Source organism: Bubalus bubalis, chromosome 18, assembly GCF_019923935.1.
Source record: "Bubalus bubalis isolate 160015118507 breed Murrah chromosome 18, NDDB_SH_1, whole genome shotgun sequence".
In the NCBI taxonomy this organism is placed as follows: Eukaryota; Metazoa; Chordata; class Mammalia; order Artiodactyla; family Bovidae; genus Bubalus; species Bubalus bubalis.
Genome location: NC_059174.1, coordinates 42,138,320 through 42,166,194, shown reverse-complemented (window position 1 = coordinate 42,166,194; position 27,875 = coordinate 42,138,320). Strand labels below are relative to the sequence as shown.

Genomic DNA, 27,875 nt, shown 5'->3' with positions numbered 1-27,875 from the left:
AATCCCATGGGCAGAGGAGCCTGGTAGGCTGCAGTCCATGGGGTCCCTAAGAGTCGGACACGACTGAGCGACTTCCCTTTCACTTTTCACTTTCATGCATTGGAGAAGGAAATGGCAACCCACTCCAGTGTTCTTGCCTGGAGATTCCCAGGGACGGGGGAGCCTGGTGGGCTGCTGTCTATGGAATCGCACAGAGTTGGACATGACTGAAGTGACTTAGCAGCAGCAGCAGCAGCAGCAGCCATGATTCTGCAGCCATGAAATTAAAGGACACTTGCTCCTTGGAAGAAAAGCTATGACAAACCTAGACAGTGTATTAAAAAGCAGAGACATCACTTTGCTGACAAAGATCTGTATAATAAAAGTTACGGTTTTTCCAGCAGTCATGTATGCATGTGAAAGTTGGACCATAAAGAAAGCTAAGTGCCAAAGAATTGATGCTTTTGAACTGTGTGTTGGAGAAGACTCTTGAGAGTCCCTTGGACCTCAAAGAGATCAAACCAGTCAATTCTAAAGGAAATCAACCCTGAATATTCATTGGAAGAACTGAAGGTGAAATCTAATACTCTGGCCACCTGATGTGAAGAGCTGGATCATTGGAAAAGACCTTGATGCTGGGAAAGATTGAGGGCATGAGGAGAAGAGGTGACAGAGAATGAGATGGTTGGATGGCATCACTGACTCAAAGGACATGAGTTTGAGCAAACTCTGGGAGATGGTGAAGGACAGGGAAGCCTGGTGTGCCGCAGTCCATGGAGTTGCAAAGAGTCAGACATGACTTAACAACTGAGCAGCAGCAACAATTTGATTCATAAAAAAACTGTAAGAATACTATGTGGAGTCTCTGTGTGTTCTTCCCAACTTCTCTCAATGACAATATCTTATGTAACCACAATACATTACCAAACCAGGAACTGAGGTTGGTACAATACTATTAACTAAATTATAGACTTCATTTGCATGATGTATGTAGGTTTGGGGCTTCCCTGGTGGCTCAATGGTAAAGAATCTGCATGCAGTTCAGGGGCCTTAGGAGACGTGGGTTCGATCCCTGGGTTGGGAAGATCCCCTGAAGGTGGGCATGGCAACCCACTCTAGTATTCTTGCCTGGAGAATCCCATGGACAGAGGAGCCTTCCTGGCTACAATCCATAGGGTAGCAAAGAGTTGGACATGACTGAAGTGACTTAGCTTGCATGCACACTTATGTAGGTTTTAAAAGTTGAGTTTGTTGCCAGCCTCGCACGTTTAGGTGTTCTCTGGCAGAAGTAAGATTTGTTCAGACTGACCCTGTGTTCCTCAGGGAATTAGCTGGCAAGAACTCACAAAGGAGTATGTGCTTGCTATTTGGCTGTGGGCCTCACCCCTCTGTATTGACATATACTCTACTTGCTTTGGTCATGGACTTAATCAGCTGCTTCACTGTAGGCCTGTGAGTTGGAGTCCCCTGTAATGACTGCTGCAAGCTCCCCAGTGGTTTGCTGGAGGCTGAGAAGCAGCAGAACTGCTTCTCAGCGGTTCAAGAGGTGGCTGCCTTTGAGGCCTTTGCTCAGTAGAGGGGGCTTCCCAGGTGGCGCTAGTGATAAAGAATCTGTCCTCCAATGCAGGGATGCAGATTTGATCCCTGGGTTGGGAAGATCCCCTCGAGGAGGAAATGGCAACCCACTCCAGTATTCTTGCCTGGAGAATCCCACGGACAGAGGAGCCTGGCAGGCTACAGTCCATAGGGTCACAAAGTTGGACACGACTAAAGTGACTCAGCATGCACGCACGCTCAGCGGAGGAGTTTTGCTTGGAGCAGGGCATGCTTTCTCTCTACAATACATAGATGTGTTGTGTATTCTGTACTGTGGATGGTGGGACCATTCATTGCTAGTGGGGAGGTGATCAAGAGACACTGCATGTGTTTGCAGCCAGACTACAGAAGCATGGTATTTTTATTAAAAGCTTCTGGTATTGCTGGGAGAAAGCACCAGCTTCCTTCCTGGTTCTCACTAGCTCTCTGGCTGAGCTGCGTGGTGTTTTCTGGTGCATGGTTACTATTTTCCAAAACAGTGGGATAGATCTGGAGGCAGACACATCCTTTCCCATTTCTCCTGTGATGGTGTTTAATTCATGATCAAGATAGCCATAAGATCTTGGTTTCAAGGAAAGACTTTCCTGTTTTTTCATGAGTAGAGAAGATGGAAAATTTGATGGAGGTACCAGCTGAACCAAAGCTTCTGAGATGGTGTCCTTGGAGAGATGTCAACACAGAGGAGGACTTTGTAAACAAAGAGTCCCTGGGGAGCGGGTGGGCATTGTTATCTGTCCAAATGAAATTTGGCAGACACCTATGGATGCCCACTACATGCCAGGCACAGCACTGGCACTGGGGTTGTGACCGATGGATAAGTCACAGCCCCTGTCTTTGAGGAGCTCTAGGTGCTCTTGGAAAGCACTCTAATGGAACTAACAACAGGGCACAATGGGTGCTCTTTGACCAGAGAAGCAGGGAGATGGACGTGATGCATACCGCCCGACATCAGAGGCTGGGGAAACGCACATACCATTTGTACCATAAAGAAGAGTGACAAGAGCAGCAGGTATTTTCTAGAAGGCTGCAGGGGAAAGTGGCTGCGTAAACGGGGGTGGTGGAAGTGGAGAAGGAAATGAAATGAACATTTGGAAAGAATGACAATCAGAATCTCCTTAAGAGTGACTCTTAAGAGAGCTCTGCAGGGCTGCTGTTCCTCCCCGGCTTTGCTGTGTTAGAGGATCAGTTCTGGATTCTCTTAGTAATTAATAGCATTTAAGTTCCAGGGCAGTCAGTTTTGATTAAGCAAACATTAAATTAATCCAATCTGCAAACACTTACTCTCTAAGCACTACTGAGTCGGTGGGGAGGGAGTGGGGAGAGGTGGCTGGATGGACAGAGGGATGCGTCCTCATTGGAGTGCCGGCCACCTCTGAGTAGTTACAGCTGGATCAATACGGTTCCTAGAGCTATAATAAAATGGCTTCGACATGCTCATCTGTGGCTGAGAACACAGTATACACATTGATTTCCTGGCCTGATATAACCCATTTACCTATTCAGCTACTCCCTTCAGGAAGGTGGAAGGGTCCCGAGGCCCTAGGGAGCAATGATGCCTGTAAGTAGGTTAGCAGATGCTTGGGAAATGTCTTAATCGGCTGCACGGCTCTTTGTCCAGGAGGACGTATTTCTTTGTGAAGAAAAGACCTCCTTAGAAACTCATTGGCTTCATCAGGGGGAAACTTTGGAAGTTGGGGGTGTCACCTTTTCTGCTCATCAGGATTTGCCCTTCTCATCGTCGAGCACTTTGATGGTGAACGATTGGCTTAGCTTCCTGGAGTGTAAGGGGTTCACTTACCCAATCATTCCAGGCACATCTTCAACTCTGACTTAGGTGAATTTGGGGGAATCTCATAGAGAATTGGCCAAGATTGCTCACACAGAAAGTATATCTTCCTGCATCTATTTTTGCTTTCCCATATCTTTTAAAAAGAAATAGAGGCTGTTTTTGTTTTTTTTTTTTTTTCTTAAATTTCATTCATTTATTTACTTTTGGCTGTTCTGGGTCTTCGTTGGCAGTTGCAGCGAGTGGGGGTACTCTTGAATTGCGGTGCATGGGCTTCTCAATGCAGTGGCTTCTCTGTTGTGGAGCATGGGCTCTGAAGCGTTCCGGCTTCAGTAGTTGAGGCACGTGCCCCAGTAGTTGCGGTTCCTGGGCTTCAAAGCACAGGCTCTACAATTGTGGCTTACGGACTTAGCTGCTCCTTGGCATGTGGGATCCTTCTAGACCAGGGACAGAGCCCACGCCTCCTGCATTGGCTGGCAGATTCTTTACCACCGAGCCACCACGGAAGCCCAAGAGGCTGTTTTGATAGAAATTAATGAACAACAGGATGTATCATGTTTAGGGCTCAGGGCAGTTTTGTTCAGTAAGGAGACTGACCCTTTAAAACCGGCCAGTTTGCCCCTGTGAAATGGTCTTCTTATCTACGTACTTAATAAAACAAGTAAGAAGGCTATTATTGTTACAAAGCATTTGAAAATTTGTTTATTGATGTATAGTTGATTTACAGTGTTGTGTTAGTTTCAGGTGTAACAAAGCATTTTTAGACCATTAGGAATACGCCTGCTTTTATGTGCAAGCCTTGGACAAGAGTGATTTCATGCTTTGAAAGTGTTTGGATGGGGTTTTCAGAATGGCTAGCGATTATTCTGAGTCTTGTGTGGTGGTCAAGTTGGGTTTGATCACTTTTGGTAAGAAACTGTTTCCTGGAGAAAGTGAAGCAGAGGGCTTGGGGGGGATGGTCAAAGTGTTTTCCTTTGGTCTGTCTCAGAACCTGGCAAGTGTTAAAGGATTCCTACACATGGCAAACTGAGAGATGTTTAAGATCTGAGAGTGGAGGAGGAGGGTCAGTCAGTGTACCAAAGACCCAGTCACTGGGGTTCCCGCTGAGGGTTTTGTGGGAGGTTCCCAAGTGTCAGGAATGAGCATGAGGATTCCGCCTAGGAAATGATGCTTAGTTGGAAAATCCACAGCTTTAGGAAAAAACTCCTCAGTGGCTACCATTTCCTTCAAAATCATGCTCCCCTCGAGAGGGCAAAACAAATGTCAAGTTTTGATCATGTCCATTCCTCACTTGACATTCTTAGCAGTTTATGGAGGTATTTGCCTTCTACCGAAGCTTCCATTTTGAGTCTATTTTTTCATCTAAGCAGAACCCTGCTCTTTGTTACTCTTCCTTCAGAGTTTGGAGGTGACTTCAGGGTTATCCTGGACACCTTCCTGGTTCTGTTTCAGCCTCATGCTAAAGCTCTTGACAAAAGTCTATCCCTAACAGCATCTTGAATGTGCTGGATATTTCTTTTATAGTCTTGTTCAGCTCACCGTTCACAAAATCCCGATCAGTTGTGAGATATTCACAATTTCCTTTACCTGTTAAAAGACTTGGAGAAGTAGAAACCAGGTCAACTTTGTTTATCTCCCTCAACTGACCAGGTAATTTTTTATTTATCCCATGGAGCACCTATTAATATTCTAATTGACCCATGGAATTTACTTTGGGAAATGATTTAAGTTCACTATGAATTTATTCTTTGCTTTAAAAATGAGGATTAACATCTCTTGATCATTTACTTTTTTAAGAGACAATGTGTTAATTTGCCTGGGCCAGCTACTTTAATCCTTATAAAAATCCTGGGATTCAGGGAGTGGTATTGAGTCCCTGTCTCAATAAGGAAAGCAGGACTTGGAGAGTAACTTGCCAAGGGTCACAAGGCAAGGGTACCATACAGCCAGGGTTTGGTCCAGAAAGGTCTGCTGCAGAGCCCAAGCACAGTGCCACCGCATTCTTCTGAGTCCGAATGGACAGTCCCAGCTCATTTTTACATTGACCTGAAACCCAAAGTTCTGCTTAACAGGCTTGGGACACACGGTGGAATGGCTGAATTATATTATGAAATATATCATAGCCCGGCCCTGACAGCATGTTCCTCCTCTGCTTCTAGAGGCCACTCAGGATATACTGAGTGTCTTTCATCACTGCATGCATTTGTTCGTGTTTTCAGAAATAGCTAGGGCAAGTGATGACAAATGCATGCTGCAGTATGGATGTCGCATCATTGTGGGCACCGAAGTCCTGCCATCTTTTCATGGCTGTTCAGCATCACCTTCATGGATATGGGTAGTGCGTGGAGACTGTTTGGTGACCTTAACCTTACACTAGTTTCTTTAATCTCTTAAATGATTATAGTACACATTAGACTTTCATTTTGGCTTTTGATGTGTCGTCCTTTTTATCAGGCTATGTAGAATACAACTTTTGGTATCAATGTGTGTCTTATACACATGTTCAGAAAACACATTATGCTATCGGGTGCTGGAAAGAAAAAAAAGCTGCTAGTGATCTTAACTACATCCAAGTGTCTTTATAAGATGCAGTCAACCATGTATGAATTCCCTCTATCCATCATTAGTTGAGTGTCAAAAATATATGCAAAAGAAAATGGAACCTGGGTAGGAAGGTAGTGAAGAGGTTTTTACAAATTAGATTATTTGAGTAAACGATTCCTCAGGCAGAAGGATATTGTCCAAAGGGCCCTTTAATTATTATTCACTTCCTTTGGCACACAAAAGAATATTTTCAGGGCAGCAAGAGCACTTCACTGAGTTGAATTAAAAGGATGGCTGTCAGGCTTAGAACCTGGTCCACACCTGATGCAATAGACTGCAAGGGCAGCATCTCTAGGACTCAGTCGGAGAGTCCATGCCCATCGGTGGCTGGGTGATTGATCTGCACCTTCTCCCTCTGGAGGGGACTGAGCAAGCTCTGAGTCCCAACCCCCCTTATCTTTAATGACATGTGCTCTGGCCAAGATATACACGCATCTCTGTCTAACAATTAGTTAGAAAAGCCCAACCATCCAAGACTATTTTCCAGTTTCTAAAAAAATTGTGCACTCTAAGTCTGGAATGAAAAGAAAGCAGTAACAAACAAGAGCAATTTGATTTCCAGTCCCTGGGATTCCTCCAGCAGGTGACTTGCTGCTTGCATTTCCTTGAAAGGCAAAGGTCTGGTGGACAGTCCTGCAGCGAGGTCTGGGCTCCTTCATCTAGAAGGTTTCAGGAGTCAGCCCAACTCTTTCCCATGAGTGGTGCTACTCATCTGGTTGTGAAGAAAAGCATAACCTAGAGGTTTTCTCAAAGGGGCAATAGGAAACAAAACCATCCCAATGTCATGAATGGGCAAAGTGCCGAAGATACCACAAAGCAGAGTATTAAAGAGGAAAACCAATATGATAACTTCCAAAATCAGAATGGACATTATGGGGAAAACAATCTGGACTTTTTTCTTGAACTTAATGTATGTTTGCTATTTAGAGTTATAATTAGGTATTGTCGGGGGAGGGGAGTCAGAAAGCCCTATATTCTTTCTCCTGATGGTTCCGGTGCTTGGCTTTTTCTGGCATGAACCCGACTCTAGAAGAGGCTGGCAGGTGCCCTGTCCTCCTGCTGTCCTCTGGGACACCCCTCACCGCCCCCACCCTCAGCTTCTGTCTGCAGGGTGTGTCTGGGCACAGTTGGACAACTCCTACTGCCCATCAGAAAAGGGAGATTGAAAAATTTGCTGAGAAGTGGTTATTAGATGCTGCAGTCTTGACTCACTTTATGCATGTAATAATTGCTAAAAGGTGCCCCTCCCCAGAGCATGCTGGAGAGCTAGAATTAAGCGGAAGCCTTTATTAACCCTGCCCAAGATGGTCTGATGGGTGAGCACAGCTCTCTTTGTCCTGGGAGGTATGCTAACGTGTTGGCTGCTTTGGCTGTATCCTTCCACCTTTTAGGTGGCTCAGACAGCGGTCTCTGTTGACATCCTGGCGTTCCTCATGACAATTAAAGTAAAAAATAATCTGATCAGTGGTCAAAAAGTAACAACATTAACAAAGTTTCCTAGAGATTTTACTTGTATTTTCAGTGAGGTGCCTTCATGTTTGGACTTCCCAGGTGACTCTGTGGTAAAGAATCTGCCCGCTAAGCAGGAGGAGTGATTTCAGTCCCAAAAGGCAGGGGACAACCTACTCCCATATTTTTTCCGGAGAACCATGGACAGGGCAGCTTGGTGGGCTACAGTCCATAGGGTCCCAAGGAGTCTGACACGGCTGAGTGAATGAGCACCATGTACACACCTTCACGTTTACTTTCAATATTCTGGGTTTTTACATGCTACCTGTATGGATCCCACCCTAGGCATGAGCATATTTTCATAGGAAATGTTCACCTCCCTCTCCGCTGGCTTTCTGCCATATGGGCTGGTGGGCTCCTTCCGAGGTTTTCATGTTTACTGCTTGCCTGAGCATTGACATTTGGACAGAGTCATCTTGCTGCTGTAGATTAGGTGTTGATCTATTTTATTTATAAAAAAAAAAAAAAATTCCTGCTGCAAGGGGTTAACGGGGTGGTGGATAGGGTGGACCTTCCCTGCCCTGCCGTGTCCCACAGCTTCGCTGTAACAATGCTTCATACTTCTTGGACTCTTATTTAAAAACATCTTTTTTTTTTTTTTTTTTTTAATTCATCACTAATACATGCTCATTGTGAAAAATTTAGAACACACATCTAAAGAATTATCAAATTAAAATCATCTTAACCTCAGCACTCAGAGACAGGAATTCAGACTTTTGAAACATTTCATCCCATTGTTTCTTATGCAGAGGCCTAGGTACATATCCATATATTTTTGTTGTTGTTCAGTTGTGTCCGACTCTTTGCCACTCCACGGACTGCACCATGCCAGGCTTCCTTGTCCTTCACTAGCTCCCTGACTTTGCTTAAACTCATGTCCATCGAGTCAGTAATGCCATCCAACTATCTCATCCTCTGTTGTCCCTTTCTTCTCTTGCCCTCAGTCTTTCCCAGCATCAGGGTCTTTTCCAATGAGTCGGCTCTTCACATCAGGTGGCCAAAGTATTGGAGCTTCAGCTTCAGCATCAGTCCTCCCAATGAATATTCAGGGTTGATTTCCTTTAGGATGGACTGGTTTGATCGCCACAGAGATTTCTTTTTTAAAATGGATCATGATTTATATTCAGTTTTATAACATGGACTTTTCATTTAATATATAAAGGGCTCTCCCTCTCAATATTCAAATAGTTTTATATTATTTATATTGTTCACTTACTATGTCGTGACTATGATTTTGTATCAAAATATTATTTAAAATGCTATTTTAAATGATTAATAGCTGCCTATTACATGGAAATTCCTTTATTGTTGGACATGCCTACTATATAATTTAACTTTACTGGATTTCTGATATTGACTATTAAAAACTCTTTATTAGACACCTGTACTTCTAGTTTTTGAATTTTCTGGTTTTCTATATGATAATCGTTTGCCCATTTGATTTATAAAAGCCGATTATATAATAAAGACATACAATTTTCAGTGTACTGAATGCAATATATTTTTCTTTAAGGCTATTAAAGCTTTTTTTTAATGAAATATAACACACATGTAGAAAAATGCACAGAACAGAAACAGGCAGTTCCATGATAATCCCTTGTGAACATCCATGGCCTGCAGCCTCCCTGTGCAACTTTCCAATTGTTACCCATTTGCTATTAATTTTTAAGAAGTCATAGATTTTTGATTCTTCTGTTTCTTCTGTGTGGCTTTCCTTTGTATTAAACAAGCATTTTTAGTATGCCATTTTTATTTCTCTAGTTTATATATATATATTTTCATAGTCATTGCTCTATGGGTTTAAAATACACAGCTTGAGGTATCACCATTTCAGGTTAACACTCACCTAATTCAAGTAAAATTTAGCCATTCTGCTACAATATAGCCCCATTTACTCTCCCCTCTTTTATGGTATTATTGTCATCTATATGGCAACTCACTCCAGTGTTCTTGCCTGGAGAATCCCAGGGACGGGGGAGCCTGGTGGGCTGCTGTCTATGGGGTCGCACAGAGTTGGACACGACTGAAGCGACTTAGCAGCAGCAGCAGCATAGGCATTATAAGCCCAACAATGAAATTCTAGAATTACTCGTTTCAATCTTAGGCTTTTAGAAGAAATTAAGATAAGAAAAAAGAAAAAAATTTTTAAATTCATATTAAATTTTACGTTTACCTATATATTTACTATTTCTGGGCTCTGTATTTCTTCCTATGGATTTGAGTTGGTGTCATTTCCTTTCATCCTAAAGAACTTCCTGTGGTATTTCTTATAAGGCAGGTCAACTAACAACAAAGTTTCTTAGTGTTTTTCTGGGAATGTGTTTTGTCTTCATTTTTTAAGGATTGTTTTGCTGATTATAGAATTCTTGGTTGACAGCTTTAGGTTTTTTCCCTCGCACTTTGAATATGTCGCTCCACTGCCTTCTGGGTTTCACTGTTTTCGATACAAAAAGTCAGCTGCTAGTCATGTTATTCCTCTGCATGCTGAGTCATTTTACACTTGCCACTCTTATGATTTTTTGCTTGTCTTTGGCTCTCCTCAGGCTGAATACAATATATTTATCCTATATTATGTTTTGTTTGAGCTTCTTGCATCTGTAGATTACACTTTTTCATCAAATTTGAGAACTTTTGGCTATTATTTCTTTGAATATTCTTTTTTCCTGCATCTTGCTCTCTCTTTTCAAGAAATTCTACTATATGTGTATTAGCATACTTGATAATTTCCACAAGTCTGTCTCCGTTTATGAAAAATTTCCCCCCTGTTATTCATGTTGGAGAAGTTTTATTTTCCTACTGTTGTTCTAGTCTGCCATCTCAGGTATTGAGCTTATCTAGTGAATATTCATTTTGATTACTGTATTTTTCACTCTAGAATTATCATTTTTCATTTAGGTCTATTTTTTAAGCGTATACTTCTCTATTTTTGTTCTTGGTTTGAATAAATGCCATTCTATATTCCTTTATTTGGGCTACACAGGTGGCGTTAGTGGTAAAGAACCTGCTTCCCAGTTCAAGAGACACAAGAGATGCGAGTTCATTCCCTGGGTCAGGAAGATCCCCTGGAGTAGGAAATGGCACCCCATTCTGGTATTCTTGCCTGAAAAATTCCATGGGCAGGAGAACCTGGTGGGCTACAGTCCTTGGGACTGCAAAGAGTCAGCCATGGCTGAGCGACTGAGAGTGCATGATAAATCGCTTCAGTCATGTCTGACTTTTTGCAACTAACCCTATGGACTGTAGTCCACCAGGCAGGAATACTGGAGTGGGGTGTCATGTCCTCAACCAGGGGACCTTCCTGGCCCAGGGACTGAACCCGCATCTCTTACCTCTTTTGCATTTCCTGATGGGTTTTTTACCTACTAGTGCCTCTGAGCACATTCCTTTAATTAAATTTTTTTTTACTGAGGTGAAATTCACATGCATAAGATTAACTATTTTAAAGTGTATAAATCAGTGGTATTCAGTAAACTCACTATGTTGTTCTAAAATATTTCTATTGCTCCAGGAAGAAACCTTGTGCCTATTAAAGTGTTGCTTCCCATTCACTTTTCCTGCACTTACCTACACTTAGTCTGTACAATATGTCTTCTAAGGGTGTGTGGCTATTGATATATCTGCTTTGTTTTTAAAACTTCTGGCTTCCTAAGCATTGAGGCAACTTTGCCTCAAGATTTAGTTTTATTTTCTTCTCTTGAGTCTTACCTGCCTATGCCAGAGGTTCTCCAGGCAGCCAAAAGTGTGTGGATAGCTTAGTTAGCTCTTCCAGGATCTCCCCATTACTTTTCTGGCTATTCTTTCACTCAGCCTAAGTGGGACTACAATTTGACACTAGCCTAACTATGGGTTCCCCTACATTGATTTTTTCTGAGTTTGCAACTTTTACTGACAGCACCATCAGGTGAAGATTTTCCCTCCATTCCAAGACAGGTCAGCCCCCTTTGGCAGTAAAATGCTGTTTTTCACGGCCAGTTTTGCCCTGACATAACTACTGCACCAACTGAGTTGAGGAAGTAAATTGGGGCAGCCCTAGGAAGAAAACCACAGATTCTCAAACTTCTACCAGTTTTTTATGAATAAACACTTCCAATTTGCTGTTTGCTGTTGGTCAATTTCTAGAGTCCTTAAATGTTTGCTTTTGACATTTTATTCCAGTTCTGTAGTTGTTTTCTGGGGAGAAAGATTGCTGATCTCTTTTCTCCATTATGGCTGGAAGTTTTTCTACCACAATAATTGTTTTTAAGTTTGACCTTTTCATTTTCACATGGTTGAATATATCAGTGTTTTCTGTAGTGTCATACTTAGATATCTTCATTTCAAGATTCCATTCTAATTAACAGAAATTTTATTCTATGATATTATGGTTCATTCCATTCAAATGAACTGACTACATTCCAAATTCAGTTATTTCATTGTAACGAACTCAGACTTCACTTATTTTTTCTCCTTGTTGTTAGATAGTTGTCCCAGACCAAGTTTTGAATAATCTTTTCCTGCTTATTTGAAAAGTGACTGTTTAAATATTTGAATGATGGGTTTGCTTATTGATTTGATCTCTGATTCTATTCCATTGATCTGTTCCTGTATTAACTCTTCATTGGAAATGCTATTGTTTTAATTCTTGTATCTTTTTAGAATGGCTTCTTCTATGAAGTGTGACAAAGATCCTCCCTTTGTCCTGCTTACATTTCAAATCATACAACAAACTTACATTTTTAACCACAGAGTTAGCATGAGTTCACAGAGTTAGTTTCTCATTCATTCTTCCATACTAAAGAAGGCTTCTGAGCTTGCATTGTGTGCCAGGCAACGTGATGACCAGGGAAGTGATGGTGGCAGGATCAATGACATGGTCCTGTCACGTCAGGGTCTAACAAGTCCCTGCCTTGCTAGAATTTGAATTATAGCATGGAGACAAGAAAAGAAAAATGAGAAGATTAATAAAAATAATTGAAAGCTATGGCATGTGATATGAAGCAAACAATTAACATGGTGTGACGGAGAACAGCAGAGGAAGTTTGTTTTAGTTGGGGTGGTTGGGAGAGTTCCAGTTGAGAAATTGGTGGTTAAGTCCAATCCTACGTGGTAGGTAGGAGCTTCACAGGAGCTAAACATTGTTTTTCTTATTTCCAAACAGTTGTCTATTTCTCCCAACACCATTTATTTTAAGATTTATCTTTCCATCCATGAATAGGAGGGCATGGAGAGAATAGCACACGCCTGCACACCCTGCTGTAGAAAGAACATGAAGAGCTGAAAGGAACGCCCCTGAGGCCAGAATCTGGAATGTGGGAGGGCTTGATTGAGAAGGGTGCAAGAGGTAAGTAGTTGTCAAGTCTTGCCTGGCCTTGTGGACCACAGAGGGAAGTCTGCATTGCATCCTTAGTACAATGAGAAGCCCCTAAAGGGATGTTGCCAAAGCAGCGATACACCCTGTTTTCAGAAGACCATTCCTGTTGTGACGTGGATGAGGAACTGAAGGAGAAAAAGGAGAATGTGGGAACATAGTTTAGTGCTTGGATGGCTGGGGACAGGTGATGGTGGTGGTCCAGCCTGGTGGTCCAGTGTGGCTGCAGAGGATGGGCAACATGTCCTGCTGATGAGCCAGACTTGGGGCAGATGGAAAGTCAGGTAAAAAGTGCAGGGGCAGTTTTACCCACCTGTGGGATCTGGAAACAGACCTCTAGTAATGTGCAGGCAAAGAATTTCTGCTTAGGCAAGCTGCCTTTTTTCAGGCAGCGTCTATACTGAGATTGGAGCATAGGCTGTGAGTGCTTTGGGAGATAATTGATGTGGGGATGTAGCACAGTTTACTGGAAATCAGTGGTGTGGGCAGTGAGGAGAAGCGACTCTGAACCTCTTGGTAAGCATCACACACCAGGATTGGGAAGGGCCAAGAATTCAACAGAAAAGGCGATCAGTGTGAGAAGGAGATATAAACAATTGACAGAATGTTACGGCTCTACAGAAATGTCAGGGTATTAAAGTGGGTGTCTGAGAAAACAGAAAGTTGCAATCTGAAATGATGAATAAGCCAGTGCCAGTTGTCACACAGAATGTGTGAGGAGCATGTGTGAGCAGAGAGAGGCTGAGCTGTACTCCTGGGTGGCAGGCAGTGGTGGGCATGGCACACAGCAAGTCCTCCCTGCAGCCAAGATGCCCTCCCATGGCACCCTGTCCCCTGCTCACCACCTCTGCCATCACTTGCCCAGACTTGCCCTCCTGGCTGGGATGGAATTCCATCAGGACAGTATGGTAGGTGGTTGTGATTCCCGCTGGTGGGCACAGCCTGTATCCCTCCCTCCCCTTGAATGTGAGTGAGACCTGTGATTAGGACATGGTGTGCAACAAAGAGGAGGGAGTCTACAGATATAATGAAGGTCCCAAATCAGTTAATTTTGAGTTAATCAAAAGGGAGAGCGCCTGGGTGGGCCTGACCTAATCCGGTGAACCCTTTAAAAGAGGGTCTAGAAGTCAGAGCTGAAACAGCAGAGACGCTCTCTTATTGGTCTTGAAGATGCAAACTGGTGCATGGTGGAGAAGGCCACGTGGCAGGGATCTGTGGCGGCCCCTGTTTTCTGAGAGCCTCAGTCTTACCATGGCAAGAAACAAGGTTCTGCAATACCCAGTGAGCCTGGAAGAGGACTCTAAGCCTCAGGAAAGACTGAGGCTCTGGCTAACACTTTAATAGTGGTTGGTGAGACCCTGAGAAGAGGAGGCAATGGAGCCATGCTCCCTGCCCCACAGAAACTGAGATAATAAATGGATGGAGTTTTATTCTGCTTTGTTTGTGGTAATTGTTACATAGCAGTAAGTGGTTTTAATACACTGTCTAGGTTTGTCATAGCTTTTCTTCCAAGGAGCAAGTGTCTTTTAATTTCATGGCCTAGACAGCAAATTAAAAAGCAGAGACATCACTTTGCTGACAGAGGTCCGTCTAGTCAAAGCTATGGTTTTTCCAGTAGTCATGCACGGATGTGAGAGGTGGCCCAGAAAGAAGGCTTAGAGCCAAATAATTGTTGCTTTCAATCTGTGATACTGGAGAAGACTCTTGAGAGTCCCTTGGACTGCAAGGAGATCACACCAGTCAATCCTAAAGGAAGTCAACCCCCTGAATATTCATTGGAAGGACTGATGCTGAAGCTCCAATACTTTGGTCATCTGATGCGAAGAGCCAACTCATTGGAAAAGACGCTGATGCTGGGAAAGATTGAAGGCAGGAGGAGAAGGGGGTGACAGAGATGACTGGATGGCATCACTTTAGAAGATGGTAAAGGACAGGGAAGTCTGGCATGCTGCAGTCCATGGGGTCGTAAAGAGCTGGACACGACTGAGCGACTGAAGAACAACAACAAAAGGTGTGTAGCAACTCTAGGAGCCAAGGTGTTGCTGTTTTAGCAGCCGGGTCTGGCAGCATGGGGCAAGAATCCCATTTGGGGGCCCAGCCTGACAGTCTGACTCAAGAAGGGAATCACTTGAGTAAATGCAGCAATAAACCAAACTTAATCAAGGGCCCCTTCCTGCCTGCCTGCCTTTATTCTTTCTCTTTTTCTGTCTCTTTTCTTTCCAACAAGGGGAAAAAATCCTTTTTTCAGCCTCAACTGATAGGGTTTCAGCCACACAGAGAACTGGGTTTTAAATTGCTCCTCACACTTCATATAACAGCTGGTTAGGAAATAAAACATCTTCCATTTAGACAAATAAGCAAAAAAAAAAAAAAAAGGCAGAAAATTAATAACCAGAAAGATACACTCATTTTATGACCCTATTTCTGAAACAAACCAAAGCACAGGGCTCTTTGAAAGGCACGACTGTGTGGAGATGTGCGGTGGAGGGGGGGACCTGGGCTGGGGCAGGCGTGGCGGATGGCTGGGGTGGAGTAATGGACCCCCCACTTCACCCACCCCTCATCCTGGACTGTGCTTGCACCTGGCCAGGATGGGGCTCAGGTCTGTGAAGGCCTGGGCTGGGCCTGCCCTGAAGAGCTAGCCCCAGGGATCACTGTGACCTAACCTCACCCCTGGGGCCATTTTCCCAGGAATGTGGCCCCTGTGAGGTCACTCTTGCACAGAAGGCTCTGGAAGCTCTCCTCTGCCTCATGTCCAGCCACATCTGCCCACGACATATTTCTGGGACTATTTCCCAGGCTCATTTCCTGCATGGGGTGCATCACTGATACTCAGGACTGGTTTCTCGGTACCAGGGTCTGTGAGCAGCAGCTGACACTTATTAGCTCATTTAAGCCTCATGGCAACTCTGCTAGGTGGGTGCTGGATTTATTATGCCCATTTCACAGATGAGGACAATGAGGCACGGAGGGTGCCCAGTGTCCACAGGTGAAGGCAGAGCTGAGCTCTAAACCCAAACATTGGGATCTGGCTAGAGGTGGCCAGCTACAAGGTCAGGGGGCAGAGGCCCCAAACAAATTTGAATAAAAATAATAGTAAAAAATTTAAAATAAAGGAATCTCAAGATTAAAAGCACTGAGTTCTATTTGAGATGATTGCCTTTAAAAATACCGACACTTTGAAAAACAGAATCCCTCTGCATGGTAGGGGTGCTGGTCACAGGACAGTAAAGGAATTTAGGAGTAACGTGACTCTGTGGTGCCCTCTCTCCCTGGGATGTGGTCCCTGGATGCTCCCGAGGTAGCGGTTCCTAGATGATTGCCTTGGCTTCTAGGGCTCTCTGTGTGCTGCCGTGATGGTACTTTCTCCCCAGGAGGTAGCAGGGAAGCCACCGTCGCCCTGGCGCCCAGCTTGTCCTAAGCTGCAGTCACTCAGGACCTGCCTCTGCGACCGAGCAGACCTCGGCCTTTCCCTGCCCTCACCGCTCTGCGGGTGTGGATCTGTCTCCCTCCCCTTTGCCCACCTCCCCTCCCACTCCTCTGGAGTGTCCTCCCAAGTCCTGTTGGTGTTCTAGCTCCTTCCTGATTCTGTCTGAGGGCGTCACCCCCAGGTGATGTTTGCCTCCAGTAACCTGTCCTGTGACCTGGAGATGATCCCTCTGGCAGAGTGGTCATCTCCTGGAGGTCAGAGAGCTGGTCTAACATGTCCATGCTCCCTGCAGAGCTCAGCAAAGCACCCCCCACCAGCCCGCCACCACACACACAGGTGCTGACTGACCCTCGGCCCTAGGATTAGTCCAGCAGGGACTTGTCATTCAGCAAAAATCCTCAGAGTTGAGAGCCTGTGCTCAGTCCTGGGTGGGTGCTCTGGGGAGATATAAATGGGGGGGCCTGCCCTCAGAGGGGAGGTAAGATACTTGCTCCAGCACCTCTGATAGAGGTATCGGCTCTGCTGGACAGAAGCTGGGGTACACTGAGGTCTGTTCTCTGACAGCAGCACCCCGGGGTGGGGTACGCAGAGTGATAGGTGTTCTGTGGAGGACATCTCCCACCTTCTTGACACTGGCCACAGGGAAAGCTGCATGGCACACCTACCTGGGCTGAGTGCCCAGGTGCTCTGCTTAGGGTCCTTCATCCTTATCTCAGGAGGCTTGGTGGGTGTCGTCTCCCCTGGAGCTGCCCCAGGAGACCCCTTCCCTTGCTCCTCAAGGTCCAACCAGATTTTGGGGGTCCCCACAGTTTCCTACGGGAACCCCAAGTCCTGTATGTGGACCAGGTTATCCAGGAGACAGGCACGTATGTGCCCCAGGAGACAGGATATACACACCCGCTGAAGGAGGTATTGGGGGAGGGGTGTCCAGAATTCAAAAGGTTCTGGGCTCCAAGCATCAAACCGAAAAGTGAGGTGGACCATATGTAGGAAGTGATCTTGGACCGGCTGTTAGCATTTGCTTTATATACTTATGTGCTTCTACGTTGGTGCATGCTGCTGCTGCTGCTAAGTCACTTCAGTCATGTCCGACTCTGTGTGACCCCACAGACGGCAGCCCACCAGGCTCCCCCGTCCCTGGGATTCTCCAGGCAAGAACACTGGAGTGGGTTGCCATTTCCTTCTCCAACGCATGAAAGTGAAAAGTGAAAGTGAAGTCGCTCAGTCGTGTCCGACTCTTAGTGACCTCACGGACTGCAGCCTTCCAGGCTCCTCCATCCATGGGATTTTCCAGGCAAGAGTACTGGAGTGGGTTGCCATTGCCTTAAATGATTACAATTACTATATCTTTTTGGCTTGATAGCTGATTCACTTCATTGTACAGCAGAAATGAACAACATTGTAGAGCAACTATACTCCATTTTTTTTTTTAAACAAAATTAAAAAAAAAAAGAAGTGGTCTTAAAGAGTTTTGTTCTCCATTTGACTTTTTTCTTAGGGAAATTAAAAAATTTGAATAATTTTTGATTTATAGAAAAGTTGCGGAGGTAATACAGAATGTCCCCATGCGCCCCTCACCTAATTTCCCCTTAACATTAGTAGCTGACATCCCTTAGAGACAGCGGTCACAACAAAGACACCCAGCTTTGGTCTATTACTATTGCTGAACTTAAGATTTTGTTTGGATTTCACCAATTTCCCCATAAATACCACCCCCCCACCTTTTTTCTGGACTGTAGATCCAGTCCTGGATTCTACATTGAATTTAGTCATCACGTTGCTTTCACTTCCTCTGGTCTGTGACAGTGTCTTGTGTTCATGGTGATTTTGTCTCGGTGAGTGCTGGCCGTAGGTGCAGAATGTCTTCCCGCTTTTGATAGAAACAGGAGGTAGGCCTAGAAAAATCCTGATTTTTTTCCCTTGAAAGACAATGTGGAATTTCCTAATTTTTTTCACTCAAAAATTGTATTGAAGTATAACTGATTTGCAATGTGTTCTTTCTGCTGCACAACAAAGTGATTCAGTTACACACACACACACACACACATATATATATGCTTTTCCATTATGGTTTGTCACAGGATATTGAATATAGTTTCTTGTGCCTTATTCCAAGTAAGACCTTGTTGTTTGAATTTCCTAATTTTTACCGTTGCTAGTTTATAAATGCTATTGCTACTAAGCAGCACCTCCAACTCTGGGAGGTAGGATTGGGATAAGGTCACTGGGAATGCGGCCTTCTGGGCTTGCGCATGGGAGGTGTCAGGGGAGGCGCTGAAGTGACACGTATACATATCAAAACCAGCACGTCTGCAAGTCCTACCCGGCCACGTGAGCTCTGACCACGTGGCTCAAAGAGGAAGGGTGTTTGTTGGCTGCCCAGAACCAGGAATTTGGAAAGAGGCAACGTTTGTGTTATTGTGTTTTCCTCTCACTCTTGCTTACTGTTTAATCCCATTAATTGATTTGTAACCAGTTTTCTTGTGAAGTTCCTGAACTCTCTCTGACCCAGGGGACCCTGATCTGGGACCATGGTGTTGAGATGCTTTTCCTCAGATATGGGTTGAGCAGATAAGTTATCTGCTGGGTTTATAATGAACTTCAGTCCCACAGGGTTGGAGTCTATTTGGAAAACAATCCTGTCTAGGACTGGCCTAAGAGAGACTTGTGTGTGTTCTAAATCTCTTCTGTTGTGTCTGACTCTTTGCAACCCTATAGACTGCGGCCCGCCAGGCTCCTCTGTCCATGGTATTTCCCAGGCAAGAATACTGGAATGGGTTGCCATGCCTTCCTCCAGGGGATCTTCCACACCCAAGGATCCATCCCCACATCTCCTAGGGCTCCTGCATTGTAGATGGATTCTTTACCGCTGAGTCACCAGGGAAACCCTAAGAGCGACTTACTTTTGGAAAATGTCACCGGATGTGTTTCTGAGCAGTCAGTCTGCTAGGTTGAGTCTACTCTCCCTGGTGAGAGCTGGAGTCCAAATTCCTCCCACAGCAACCACTGCCAGCCTCTGTAACCAGGGTATTAGCTACGGTGCTTGGAAGATCCTCACTTCGGCTCCTGCCATCCTCTCCCCTTACAGATGAAGCACAGGGAGAGGCAGTCGCTGGCCTGAGATCACGTCGTTGCCTAGCCCTTGACAGGAGATTTGTCTCCAGCTGGCAAGTTAGGACCCAAATCCGTTGCCTCTGTGCTGTGCCCGAGATCTTGGCTGTTGTAAAGGGAGAAAGGCGAGTCTGCTTAGGGGAGCATGTCTATGAGGTCTGGAAGGAGGTGGCATTGGAGTGAACATTGGGGAAGGGTTAACAGGATTTGCAGGTGATGTCCCAATGTGTACCCAGGTTTAATTGCATGGGACCCATCCCCTGGTGGCTCAGAGGTTTAAGCGTCTGCCTGGAATGCAGGAGACCCAGGTTTGATCCCTGGGTCGGGAAGATCCCCTGGAGAAGGAAATGGCAACCCACTCCAGTACTCTTGCCTGGAGAATCCCATGGAGGGAGGAGCCTGGTAGGCTACAGTCCATGGGGTCGCAAAGAGTCGGGACACGACTGAGCGACTTCACTGTCACTTGTCATCCCTCAGAAGGGTATGTAGAGGTCGGGAGCTTAGATTCCCACCTCTGGGGTCACTGGTACCAGTCAATGTGCAGAGAAAACTGCAAAACTCAATGTTTGTGGAAAAAGTCAGCTTCTAAAAGGCCTCTCTGTTGGTAAGTTTCTGGTCCCCTCTGCAGCTTCCTAGAGCATCTGGGGAGGAAAGGACTTCTTGTGCTTGTAGACTTGTCACATCCCAGCGGGGCTCTGGGGCAGTTTGAAAACCCTCAGCTGCTTCTGAGGAGGAAAACGAGCCCTGCATGATCTGGTCAGATGCGTGAAGGTATGGTTTTGCAGGTTATTCAGCGCTCCACATGCCCGGGGGATAGTTTGCTGCGGAAGCCCCCTTTCCAGGCCTCATGGCATGCTGCAGCGATGTTACAGTTGTTTCCCCCTTATCTACATAAACAACATAACTTTGTCAGAAAATTGAAAATCTGCACTTTCTCCCATCAGCTAAAATGGGCTGTCAGATAAGGCTTTTTTTCCCCCCTTCTTCCCCTCTTGCATCCGATGAATGATGTAAATGGTTTTTGGCTTTGGAGTTTTTTTGCCAGGCACTAGAGTAAATGATCAGAGTAGTAACATCTTTAACCTTATCTATCATACTGAAACATTTTTTCTGCCTCCAATAAAACATGTCAGAGTCGATTAAGGACATTTTTCAATGAGGTATAATTCACAGATTTTAGTAGCGAATCCAAGAGCACTGAAGTATTAAAGAGGCTGTGAATACTTAATTACGGGTATGTTACCATCCTACCTTTTGCCTGAATTCCCTGGACGCTTTGGAGCTGTGCTCTGAAAATGCGCGGGGTCGGAAGAGCGGCAGGTACGATGGCCGGGGATGTGTCGCATCGTATCTGGTGACAGGGCCGTGAAAGATACGGCAGCTCAGTACGTCTGGCGGTGCTTATCTGGTACATGAGTGCACATTACTTCCCAAAGACCGGGATCACTTTGGACAGTATCATTAAATGCCACGTCATTACCTGTTATGGAGCACTGCTTTAGCTTCAAGGGCCTCTTGGGACACGTGCAACAGTCAGAAGAATGATGGGTAAAGATGGAGCCAGCATTAAATTTTCAATGGAAGCAGTATTGGCTTTGACTTTTCAGAAGCCTTATCTGTTAGATGGTGTTTGTCACTGGGCTGCGGAGCTGTGGATGTTCGTCAGTTGAAAGTTGCAGGCAGTTGAACGATATGGACAGGTGAAGGCTCCGTGGGGACCTGCCCGGCTTGCGGAGAGCTGGAGGGGGTAAATTGAAGGTTTATTTATCCCATTCGCTGTCAAGGTCAGCTTGCTAGAGAGCTGTCCTATGGATGCTTACAAATGCCAAAATCCTGGCAAATTGTCGGAAAGAGCCTCCAAATCACTGACCTTTGTACAGCTCCCATCAACGTGCCTGTGTCTCTGAGCGGGGTCCTTAGAGGGAGTTAAATGGTTGGTAAAATGAGGCTTACGCTGTTGCTGTAATGTCAGCCGAGCTGCTACGTATTTTTTATTTTGTGTTTTCAGCAACGAGGTTGAAGTTAAAGATACCAGTGATGAAGGAGGGGTGGGAGGGGCCACACACAATAATTAGGTTGGCGTGGGTTTTGCCAAAGGAGCCAAGTCTGGATTTCTGCATTTGCGAGTATTTCGAGCTTCAAGTCAGAGGCAGGCATTTCAGTGTCTCCATTGTTCTGGTCCTTGTTGGATAGGGGTAAATCAAAATTCCTTTGTCCTTCCTTCACAGCCACAGCCTCTGATGTAGTTGTAGGGTCTCATGACTGTTCTGAGCAATGGACTCTCTTGCTGTGGGCTCTGGGGTCTGACTTTGCCAGGGCAGCTAATTTAGGGAGCCAAGACACAGCTAATCATGTTGCCTTCCTTTGGTTGAGGATGGGGATTTGCTGAGCAATGCTACAGTGACACAGTAACCAAATGTAGAAATAATTGCTGGCAATTGAGAAAGAGCCACGCTGTGGAACGTTATGAATCCATTAAAAAGTAGTCACTAGGCAAATACCTGTTGAATGGGAGAGCTATCCATGGAACTAAGAGAGAAGAGTGTGTGAATCCTATGATCAGATTTACAAAAGAAGAAAACTGCCTTCCTCCCAAGGGTGCCAGATAAAATACAGAATGCTTAATACATTTGAATACCAGGCTACTAAGAAATTATTTAAAAATAGTTGAAAAAGTGTTTGTTGTTTATTTGAAATTAAAATTTAACTGGATGTTTTGTAATTTCATTTGCTAAATCTGTCAACTATCTCCCTTTCCCCCCAATATGACATTTGTATGTACATGATGCATGCATGTGTGTATTTATATGTGTAAGGATGTGTGTTTGTATGTAGATCCCTGGGTCGGGAAGATCCCCTGGAGGAAGGCATGGCAACCCACTTTAGTATTCTTGCCTGGAGAATCCTATGGACAGAAGAGCCTGGAGGGCTACAGTCCATGGGGTCGCACAGAATCGGACATGACTGAAGTGACTGAGCATGCATACAGCACATCAATATGTTGGCTTGAAGTAAATCAAGAAGCAAACATTCTAGATAATTAACACGGGTTTTCTGGAAAAGGCTGCATAGGGGTTGATAGGAAGCAAGTCAAGCGGGGAGGCAGAGGGTGAGGGGGAAAAAGGAAAAGCCCACAGGTGCAGAGTCATGCCTTCACTTGTGCACTTTACAAACGATTGTTCAGATTTTGTGTGTCAGGGCCTGGAGCAGACACCTAGGATTCCAAGAGGATGTGGCCAGGGACGCACCCCACGCCCCGCCCTCCCCCCCCCTCCCCCCCCTCCCCCCCCCCTCCCCCCCCTCCCGCCTCCAGGGACACCCCCACACTTTCTGGTGGGGAAGGCGGATGGGGATCGGGCATGCATCATCCGGGTGAGGGCTGCCATGGACCTTGTGGGGCTCACAGGAGGGCTCTCAGCTTGGGACTGGATAGTCAGCAACTCCTCTTCCGTTGTTGGTTTGAAATAGAAAGTAGAACATGGCATCTCATGGGGCCTGCTTTCACTCTCTGGGAATGCCTTTTGGTTTTAACTTTGTCCTCAGAGCCCCGCCATGAGCTCAAGAAGGACATAGACGGCCTCACAGTGTAACCTGGGGACCTGAGGGTGTTGAGAGGGACCGCCGTTGGGGGGCGCTGCGTTCCAGCTCTGTTCAGCGTGCACGGGCAGTCGCTGTGGGGGCCGTGCATCCGCTTTTTACAAGACCGTTGAAAACTCTCCTTCTTATTTCCAAATTCAATTAAAGAGCCGTTAATACGTCCCAGGTTTGTTGTAATGAGCCCATAACTGAAACTGACATCATTATCAATTCAAACAAAACACAAACGCTTCATCTTTCGCCTCCTCAGGGAAACTCCCAACTTCTTGAGCCCAGCCTCTCGCTGGCCCGAGAGTTTCTCTCTTTCAAACACAGAGTTCCGAGGAGGGTCCCTCCTACTTCCCCTCCCTCTGGTCAAGTGAGACTTGGATAATCATGACTCCGGAATGTTCTTTCTATGGCCAATGTTTGAGTTCCTTTTAGGGGAGGGGCAACTACGCAAAGACTGGTGAGCAGGAGTTTCCCGTGTTCTTGTGTAGCCTAGAGCTCTGCTGCTCTGCGTATCAGCTTCTCACTGTGTAAACTTTTCAAGGCTCCCTGACAAACCTAGACAGCATATTAAAAAGCAGAGACATCACTTTGCTGACAAAGGTACATTTAGTTAAAGCTATGGTTTTTCCAGTAGTCATGTATGGATGTGGGAGTTGGACCATAAAGAAGACTGAGCGCCACAGAATTGATGTTTTCAAACTGTGGTGCTGGAGAAGGCTCTTGAGAGTTCCTTGCACAGACAGCAAGGAGATAAAACCAGTCAGTCCTAAAGGAAATCAGTCCTGAATATTCATTGGAAGGACTGATGCTGAAGTTGAAACTCCAGTACTTTGGCCACCTGATGCGAAGAGTCGGCTCATTGGAAAAGACCTTGATACTGGGAAACATTGAAGGCAGGAGAAGGGGATGACAGAGGATGAGATGGTTGGATGGCATCACCGACTCAATGGACATGAGTTTGTGCAAACTCTTGGAGATAGTAAAGGACAGGGGAGCCTGGCATGCTGCAGTCCATGGGGCTGCAAAGAGTCTGACACAACTGAGTGACTGAATAGCAGCAATAAGCAATGTAGAGAGAGAAGGAGCATGGGGTGATGGTGGTGAGAAGGGACCAGGACAGAGGGCAGAGTGGGGTGACCTGGGGATCCCCCACCTTCAGCCAGGCTGGGATGAGTCCAGCTGGACTCACCCATCAGATCCAAGGACTCACTGGGTTTTGTGGACAGGGCACTGCAGGAGAAGCCACAACGTGAACAGCAGTGAATGCCACCCGAGGGCACCTCCTGTGCAGCAGTGCCATGGTTTTGCTGACTTGTTTCTGAGCCCTGGGCCAGGTTATGTTCCCTTGTGTGCCCCACAGTACCTGAAGCACACTATGCAAGCAGAAACCTTGTTCAGAAATGAGTCTCTGGCCTGGGAGACAAGGCCAGAGCTAGGCTTCCCGTATCAGCTTGCTTTGGAGGAGCCCTAGGCTAGGGACCTGAGGGAGCAGTTAGACATCTGTGTCAGTTATATTTAGCTTTGAGTGAGCCGCTGCATAAGCGATGGCTCAGGCTGACCACCAAGGGAGAGGGCTGTGGGTACCAGCAGCATCCCGGGCTGTGCGCATAGTATCTTTGAGGACTGCCCAGTGGAGCTGCAGAAACCAGAGCTGTCCCTGGAACAGCCAATGGTGAAGTACATCTTTCTCACCATGGGCAATAAAAATTCATTAGACCTTGAACAGGAGCTGTTAATGGAGGTAGCTTCTTGTAGGTGAATGCCACACGGAGGCCTCCGTCTCCGCGGACAGGCCCCGACCCACGTGCAGGTGGTGGGGTTTCTGCAGAGTAGGGTTTCTGTTTGAGTGATGGCTGGCCTGGGCCATCTCTCAGCTGGGAGACATCCTGCAGAGGGCCCACGTGGTGTGGTGCTTCCGTGAGTTATTATCCTTGTTGTTTAGTCACTAAGTCGTGTCTGATTCTTGGCCAACCCATGGACTGCAGCACGCCAGGCTTCCCTGTCCTTCACTATCTCCTGGAGCTTGCTCAAACTCATGTCCATTGAGTCGGTGATGCCATCCAACCATCTCATCCTCTGTCATCCCCTTCTGCTCCTACTTTCAGTCTTTTCCAGAATCAGGGTCTTTTCAAATGAGTCAGCTCTTTGCATCAGGTGGACAAAATATTGGAGCTTCAGCTTCAGCATCCGTCCTTCCAATGAATATTCAGGCCCATGTGGTATGGTGCTTCCATGAGAGCCACTCCCATTTACCTGGTGTCTTCCTGAGGCTAAGTCTTCCTGGGACTTTTCCTGTGTGACCCCTCCCCACCCCAATGCCCCCTCTTTGGACAAGGTCAGTTCCAGTCCATAGAGAGGTGGCCCATGGGTTCACCAGGGGGATTTATTCTGCCACAGCCTCCTGAGCACACAGCCTGCTTTGACTGCCTGGGCCTCATGGGAACTGGGAGGCAGCACACTCAGCCCCCTCTGAAGTCTGAGAACCTTACATCCCCCTGGTCCCACCTGCCTCCATTCGGTTCCAGGGGCAGCCTTTTCCTTTGCCCACTCCCACCCACTGGCCCAGTATCCTCTGGGTAGAATGCAGGGACCATTCGGGACCCCCACCCCCTCTGCCAGCTCTAACCTGTTCTCTACTGCCCACAGCTCTTTCCTCCCTGGAGAGACAAGAGACAAGGAGATCTTTCTTCTCAAGTGGCCCCCATCTCCTGCTCCTAATTTTGGTGGCAAATGCCATGAAATCAAATGATAAAAAACACATTCTGGCTATAACTATAAGCCCATGGACTGCAAGGAGATCCAACCAGTCCATCCTAAAGGAAATCAGTCCTGAAGATTCATTGGAAGGACTGATGCTGAAGCTGAAGCTCCAATACTTTGGCCACTGGGTGTGAACAACTGACTCATTGGAAAAGACCCTGATGCTGGGCAAGACTGAAGGCAGGAGGAGAAGGGGATGGCAGAGGATGAGATGGTTGGATGGCATCACCGACTTGATGGACATGAATTTGGGTAAACTCCGGGAGTTGGTGATGGACAGGGAGGCCTGGCATGTTGCAGTCCGTGGGGTCACAAAGAGTCGGACAGAACCGAGTGACTGAACTGAACTGATCAGCCCTTCACTTGTATTGGAAGGACAGTTATCAAACTGCCCTCATTCATGATGGGTGCCCATCAGCCTATGGCGAGGGGCAGGAAAGGGGTACCTGTCCCAGCTCCGGGTGTGGAATGGTTATGTACGTCTTCTCTGTCCTGGGAAACGACTCCTCCCGATGGCTGACCATCAGGACCAGCGCCTAGTGTTCTCTAGCCAGCTCTGAAGCCCCAAGCCCAGCAGACAGCCTGACACTGGGTCACTCCTGAAAGAACACACGGTTCTGAGGCCTACGAGAGGAGACACTCTCCATAGCTGAGTTTTCTTAAGGAGGTGAAATCATGACCCTGACCTCGAGGCCACGCTGTTGTCATCAGAGCTGCCAGATCGTGCTTGGGGCCGACTCCCTCTGCCGCACAAAACTGCGCAAAGTCCCAGGAATATTTACAGTTGGTCTTTAAACAGCAGTGGATTTGAGTAAAAGAGCAATATCTCACATCATTAGTCCATAAATATGCAGTTTAGTTTTATTTGTCAAATAAAATAACCCGAGATTGAACTGCCTGATTGAAAGACACAGGCATACATACACCCGTCTCCTTGTCCCTCCCCTTCTCCTGTTCTATCTGCAGCCCTTCAGGAATGTTCTTTCCCCAGGTACCTGTTCTCCTCCCTCCCTTTCTGCATTTCCTGGGAAGAATCATTCAGGCAGGTTTCCTTCCCCTCCCTCTTGAGGAAGCCAGCTGCCACTGAGGCCACTAGCTCACGCTCCCCAGAGAAGGGATAGTCGGAAACCCCTCCCTTCTTTCCCTGCTTAAGGGAGCTTTATTTTCATTCCGTTAGAGGTGTGGAGCCTGCTGTGCTGGGCTGGGAGTCAGCTCTGCTGGACAAGGGGACAGTGCTCTGCTGCCTTGTAGGAACAGAGTGGGAGAGGTCCATGGTTTTCCAGCCGGGAGGTCAAGCTGTCCTTCTTAGTCCAGATGGGTGTGTGTAAACTGGTCAGAGCCTGGAATGGGAGCAGGAACGCAGGGATATAGTTCCCTGGGGATGTGGGACTTCAGATGGGGATAGAGAGTATGCCAGCCTGTTTCCTTCTGTTCCCATCTGGCTCTGGGTATGAGAGCCCTGGAAATTCTGGTGTACATCGTGTGTTGCCAGTGGAGAGGGCGCTGTCCAGAGTTGTCTGTCACCATGGAGTGAGTAGGGTGGGCTGGGTGGGACCCAGATCTCCCGATTAGCCGGCAGGGCTGAGTGACACAGCCCCGCCTCGCCACGACACTGCCTGCAAGTCATGAGTCTCTGAAGAGGAGACTTGAACTTTATCTAACTTCGGTACCGTTCAGCATGAGCAAAACATGTTCCGATCTGAACTTGAACAGTTGTTGGTAATTTTTAAAGCAGAAATATTAAAGACAGCTTATCCTGTCAACATACAGTATCGCCAAGACTCAGTATATTAAGTCTGAACTTTATCTCAGAATGTCAGTTCTCTTGCAAAAAGGACTTTGACTTTCAAATTAGTGTTCACTTTGTAGGCTCAGAGGCTGAGCTCCACCAGGGAGCTCCATCAGGGGTGAAGGATGGTGAAGGGGGACCCAGTGACTGTAATGCTCACGGGCCCCAATTCCAGGAGCTGCTGCGTCACGTGTTGGAGATGCTGCTTTTGCTCTGCATTTCCTGAGGTGCAGTATTTGCTTTTCTTTGTATTTTTGTGGTGACTATGGTGAATGGCTCAGCTGGCAAAGAATCTGCCTGCAATGCAGGAGGCCTGGGTTTAATCCTTGGGTTGGGAAGATCCCCTGGAGACGGGAAAGGTTACCCACTCCAGTAT

At 46.3% G+C, this 27,875-nt stretch overlaps 1 long non-coding RNA gene across 1 annotated transcript in view; it reads left to right on the top strand.

Moving 5' to 3' along the window:
* The window catches only part of LOC123330351, a 29,422-nt gene extending 3,579 nt beyond the window's left edge, over nt 1-25,843 (top strand). Inside the window, exons 2-3 of the long non-coding RNA XR_006546207.1 lie at nt 12,669-12,794; nt 25,597-25,843. This is a non-coding gene — a long non-coding RNA (uncharacterized LOC123330351). The remainder of the gene's footprint in view (nt 1-12,668; nt 12,795-25,596) is intronic.
* Nucleotides 25,844-27,875: the final 2,032 nt, after the last annotated feature.